The sequence below is a fragment of the Myodes glareolus genome, chromosome 13 (genome assembly GCF_982192425.1).
Source record: "Myodes glareolus chromosome 13, mMyoGla1.1, whole genome shotgun sequence".
NCBI lineage: Eukaryota > Metazoa > Chordata > Mammalia > Rodentia > Cricetidae > Myodes > Myodes glareolus.
In genome coordinates, this window is record NC_142038.1 from 32,308,453 (window position 1) to 32,314,958 (window position 6,506).

General features: G+C 43.8%; 1 pseudogene; it reads right to left on the minus strand.

Moving 5' to 3' along the window:
- Positions 1-728: 728 nt before the first annotated feature.
- On the minus strand, positions 729-5,883 carry LOC148119993 (uncharacterized; annotated as a pseudogene).
- Between the last annotated feature and the right edge of the window lie 623 nt (positions 5,884-6,506).

Genomic DNA, 6,506 nt, shown 5'->3' on the forward strand with positions numbered 1-6,506 from the left:
ATAGTAGGGATGGATGACCCAAAAGTTGGCGTTTCTTATCTAATTCAAAAATTTCCCTTCTAAGTTCTAACTCAAGCCATTTTTTTTCAGACAGGGTCAGAGAAACAAACCTGAGATAATTTAGTAACCTTACATCAGAATTCTCGTTAGTCTTTTTTGAGAGAGATACATCTTCATTTTCTTAGGTAACTGTACAGCAAGGAAGAGGAATTTTGCAAAAAAAAATCCATAGATATGAGCATAAGATTTAGGCAGAAACTGTCCACTGGTTTCTTAAAATAAGGTGTCATCAGTGCTGGTACAAGATGCCGTGAGGTACTTTTGCCAAACCCCAGGCGAAGAATAATGACACATGCCCTGTGTACCTGAAGCAAGGTCATGATATTTGCAGCAGAGCCTGGCATGGCATTTGAGAAATAGCTTCTGGCCCGCTACTCTGCTTTGTCGGTGACACAGTGCTTGACCGTGGAACACCAAGTGACCGTACACCAAAGCGGCAGCTGGCCATCTTGAACTGCGTAAGGGGTATCAAAACTGAACGCGTAGAGGGTCAGAACAATCTACAGGAAGAGGTAACTAAGGGGAATTGTCTTCTGTGCGAAAAATAGAATGAGTTCAAACTGACATTCAGCGATTTTTTAAAAGAGAGAAATGCTGGGTTTAGCAGCAAAGCTTCGCATACCCCAGCACCAGAATTGGCAGGGACGGCTGAAGGATCCCAGGGAGCCTCACAAGGTTAAGGGCAGGAGGAAGGTCACCATCAAATGAAAGAGCCCCAGTAGCCTCAAACAGGGCAAAGTTCAGAATGGCCTAAAAGAAGAGCTGCTGCTTGGGAGACTGGTTCCAGGAATATCCAATAACCAAATCCCATTCTAATGCCCACCCCGATCCAGGCACACCAACCATGTTGCACCAATAAGCTTCCACGAACTTGGCCGTTTTGTCCCAGGAAATAACAACCCGGAGAGCGGAGCTGCTGCAGGAAAGCTGTTTATCTGAGGCCTCCCTGCTCTGGAGGGAGGCAGACACAGGTCAGATGAGACCTCTGCTACAGGAGACCAGAACTGGAGAAGAAAGAGATCGCTGCCTCGGTGGTCTGCATTTTTCAATCTGCGCTCCGGTTCTCCTGCAGCCTCGGCTCAGCCCACAGCGCTCTCACCGCCCAAGGAGACAGACTCCGACATTCATCAATCCTTCAATTATTTTAAATACCATGCTAATCTAGGCAAAGTCTGAGCTCCATGGTTCCTCTGCTTAGTGTGACAGTTACCTCTTCAGCCTGCATCCCCTCCCTCCCCGCTTCTGTGGTCTTGACTTTGGCCTCTGTTTAAGCCTTCCTGTTGCTCTAGCCCATTAATGGCGAAACCGGAACTTAACCTAGCATTCACCACCAAGTGACTCCGTAAAGTGTCCCACAAGATTAGACTGGGGAAAACGAGTCCCACAATATTTGACTAGGAGTTTTCTATAAAAATAAATTCGTGAAAATATTGTGTCCATCTTGTAGCTTTAAGTTTTAAAAATGATGTTTGAGATGAATCCCGAATGGTAGATAGCAATTTTCTAAATGAAGAAAATGTCTAAGGGCTTTCACAATAGAGAACAACTAGAAGAAAATCGAGGAAGGTAAAAATACCTCAAGGATCTGGACATTATTTAAGCGTCTGATCCATGTAAAATGAGAAATACACGAGTGAACAGCCGTGGAACGATTTTCTAAGCAAAACTATTAACATATTTAGCCAGTTTGGGGCCCATTTCTACATCAATCTAAAGACATGGATGGTTTCTATCTGTGTGGCACAGGAAAGCAATAAGGGAGTGTGCTATCAATGTGGTTATAGAATTGTCCTGGTACCAGAGTCATGGAATGGGAGTGGGGGCAGGTGAAGGTGGGGCTAGTTAGGAGGCTGTTATAATGATTAGAATGAGAGATAATCACAAGGCCCAGCGATGAAAACACAATGGAGATCATTTCATCCCAAGTGGCATGCTCCCATCCATCCTTAACTCATCTTCCTTTCTGATTTCCCACTAGGATACAAAAGATAGAGGAAGAAGCAAATGGGCAATAAAATCAAGACTGAGATGAGAGCATCCATTTCCTGAAGACCAAGGGCCTTTTTACTAATCATGAAGCTTTGAGAGGAAGGTTAAGAAAAAAATAATAAATTAAACCAAAAATAACAGTTGCTGATCTGTGTTTATCTCATGAAGTGGAGGAACCCTTCCATTTCCAGAATCATGAAGAAGCCATTTTTGTTTGTTTATTTTGTGTTTTAAATCCATATGCCCCCCCCCCCACCTTTCGAAATCTCTATGGACAATACTAATGCAGAAATCAAGACTACATCTTTTCTTTTTCATTCATTGACTTTCTGACTTTCGAAGTAGTTTCTTCTCTTACTCCAAGATTTTTCAGTATTTCTAGCCCAATTGAAATCTGCAGAATCCGAAAAGCAAAGAATGACATTATAAATAATGACAGGTTACAGCAGTGGTTCTCAACCTGTGGGTCACGACCCCTTTGGAGGTCAAATGATCCTTTCACAGGGGTCACATATCAGATATTTATTAGATATCCTGCATATCAAATATTTTCATCATGATCCTTAACATTAACAAAATTACAGTTACCAAGTAGCAATGAAAATGATCTTACAGTTGTGGGGAGTCACCCCACTATGAGGAGTCACAGCATGAGGAAGCTTTGAGATCACTGGATGCTAGCATCATTTTCAGTAAGTCTGTTTTGTGTTCCTTCACCGGAATGCATTGATCCAAGAGCTGGAGAGGCCCAGGGATGCAGGCTTTCAGATCGTATGATAACAACCTGAAAGTCTTAGGTATCAAGGGAGCAGGAAAGGACTGAACAAGTTCTATGACGAATGCAGGACAGAGGTCGCCAACTCAGGCCAGGATAAGGCCATTCAGCCACTGGTGAAGGACAGAGTTCTCAGAGTGCAGTAGCCATTTAAGGTCCCATCTCTCAGAACTATTGTACTGAGGATTAATCATCAGTTTATAAACTCGGGGGGTACACATTCAAACCATAGTACACTATTGGAATCTTGGGTTTCCATAAATAATTTACTGTGGAATGCGGCCAAGTACGCAATTCCAATAGGCCGATTGGCATTCTCTATGTATAGACTTTGAGTGAGCCAGAGTAACATTACAGGCCACTCCGATGCAGTGCAACCCAGCTTAACCAGCGGCTCACTGCAAATGCTGCTAGGTAGCAGCGGCTTTCAACACGTCACAAGCTGTGGGCTAGGGTTTGATAACTCTGGAAGTGTTAAGATATAGAAGGTACAGTAGTCCCAGTAGAAGGGAGGCAGGGACAGGTGGATCCCTAGCACTCGCTGATGAGCCAGCCTAAGCATCTAAGCAAGTGCCAGCCAACAAGAGACCTGATTTAAAAAGGGAGGGAGGGGTACATGACAATTGAAGAATGACATATGAGATACAAGGTTTATCTGGTCTCCACCTCCCTTCCTCTCTCCCTCTTTCCCTCCCTCTCTCTTTATCTTCCTCCTTTCTCTCTCCCTCACTCCTTCCCCCTCTCTACTATCCACATATAGACAAACCCCATTTTATCTCCTCTTTATGCCTTGTAACATTATGTAAGTAGTCAGAGCCCCCCCCCCCCGAGAACAGCCTCTGCACCTACTCCCCTAACCCCTGAAATACAGCTGCATGCTGAGGCCCTTCTGTTCTTCTGTTACCTCTCAAACTCCTATCACCCAAGCTTCCATCTCATTGCCTGATCAGGCATGGTCCAGTCATAGCCATGCTGATGTTCAGCTGATGTCTAGACTCCAGCACTCTCCCGGACACAGTAGAGTACATTCCTCATTTGCTTACGGGAACACGGGTGAAGGGTGACTTACAGGAGTGTGGGTAACTCAAGGGCTGTAGCTCTGAAGAGCCCGCCAAGGCAGGGGCCACAGCTCGTGAAGGTCACATCCCTCATACCCCCTATACAACCTGCAGTTGGCTCCATGATTCTCCCTGTAGACTGTTGCTTTCATAAACTTGGGGTGGGGCCTTGTGACTCTAGCTCTCTGGGCTTCCTGAACTGTCTAAGCTTCCCTCTTTTCTTCCAGGAAGATTATTTCAGTAGGGAGGAAGTAGCTGTGCAGTACATCGTTGCTATGGACTCATGCAGGCGTTCCTAACAATTGCACCTGAAGGCACTTCTGTCCATCATAGGCCATACTTACCATTTACTGAAACAACAAAAAAACCCAGATTCGTGGGCTTGCTGGATCACTTCTCATGGTTATCAGGAGGAGTAGACTCGCCACTGTGGCAGGGGTAGTAGAGAGCTCTCTCTCCCCGGTACAGAGCCCGCTACCCCTGTAGAGAAGTTCAACAGGCCACATAGAGAGACATTAATGCATGAGGTTTTAGGTCACCTATTCAAAGGATGCAAATCAGGTGAACCGTTGCAGGGGGAAAGGCAAAAGGTGCAGAGAGGACAATGGAGGAAGGATGTTCTTAGTTCCAGATGTGAGCTCCAAACACTTCGAGAAAGCACGATTGTGATGTTGAAGGCCTTTCCTTCACTGTGGCGACTCCGCGCTCACACAGTTGCTTCCACTTGCTTTCTTACCGTCTTAGTTAAGAAGGCTACTGGATAATTAATATCAAATTTATGTCTTGGGTTAGTCTGTAACCAATACTATACCATTATAGAAATAGAGGAAGCTTATGGATATATTAATGGGCCAGAGTCTTCACTGTTATTTGGAGAAGATGGTCAGAACGTGTGTGTGAAGCGGTACCATGGCGTTATTCTTGATGTGTCCATTCAAATACCGTGAACTGTGTAACCTATGACCAAACTATTTACTTTCCCCAGTAATCCAGGACCAGGGTAGCATTGCAGTCAGCGTCTAGGAAAACTGAATGGGTTCCTGATAGACATAAACTTCACTGTGTCTTCATGATGCAGAGGTAAAGGCTCTCCCTGGACTTTGTCTTTCCAAAACGCTCCAATTTTATTCACGATCCCTCTATTTTTATGAGCTAATCACCTCCCAGAGGCCCTTCTTCCTAATGCAATCAGACTGTGTGGGAAGAGTATGCTGTAGGAAATTGGGGAGGTAGTAAACATTGAGACTGTGTTGTTTAAGAACGGAAAGGGGGCTACAATAACATCACCAGAGCCAAAGCATGCACCATAGTTGGCATCTATCGTGTCTTCTGATCGCCTCGGTCATTTGAGTGTCCGTCCTCAAATGCTTGGGCAGCTTCTCTCCCCACTAGTTCCGTGTCTCCAGGAAGCTGCAGACCTTTCCTGATTTCTTTTAGGCAGGAAGCTTCTTGCAACTGACTACTGGTTCATCAGTTGTACTAAATTAACTATTTTAACTATTTAATGTATTATGTTGGAACCATTTAGCATAATTCAATCGTAGTTAAAAAAAATCAAAGAGAAGGTCACCCTCCACTAGATCCTGAAGGAAGGATTGTTCTTTTTGAGTAGAGGCTTTGGAGCTTCTGAGAGGAAAGATATAAACACAAGAAGCGGGCCACATGGGGCCTTTATAGTGCATAACACTAGGTAGCCTATACATCAGGGATAGGGGTGTTTGAATGTACTTTCTCTTAAAATCAAGGCAAACTTCTGTCAGATGTCAGATTGTCTTTCTCTGAATACAACTTCCAGTTCATAAGTGGAAATGTGCCACAGCAAACAGGCAGACGTCTCCAAGCAGATGTGCAGTCTAGAGCTGTATTAAATTGCAGATTTTTCCTCTCACGATGATAATTGTAGTGCGAAGAGTTTCCAAAGCTGCTCTCATTACATTTGCAGAAGTACAAAGTGAATGAGCATGCCTTCGCTTTAAGGTCCTCTGAGAACAAGTCCAGCATTTTAGATTCCCATGCAAAACAATTTCAAAGACTCTTAGATGGGATAAAAACATGAATGTGTCCTCTCATTCACCGATCCGACAGGGCTTCGGAAGCTGCTTAAGAAACACTATAAAACATTTCAGAATACTTTAAGTATTCCCACTTATTCCTTACGGTTGCTCTATTGTAGTTGGAAATGTTTCTATGGAATAGTTAATATTCACCTACTTATCATTCTTTTGACTTTTTGCTCGGATACCAGCTTTCCTCCAGAAATACTTTAATGGTATTCACACAATAATCCAAAATATAAGCTGGTAATAGTACTGTGCAAAAGTTAGCTCTTATACTTACTACTTAGCAGAGATGGAACAGGCTCACAAAATCAGCTCTTGGATATCACTAATACCAGTGTCAAAGATGACCCAATATTTGCCCCCTAACAAAAACATTATTTGCAGCTAATCAAAAAAAATAACAATACCAGTAGACATGGAGCAAAAATTAGAATTTGTCTTTTAGTAAGAACGTAGGATTGGGCAGTGTTGGCATATGCCTTCAATCCCAGCACTTGGGAGATAGAGGCAGGAGGATCTTTGTGAGCTTGAGGCCAGCCTAGTCTACAGAATGAGTCCCAGGAA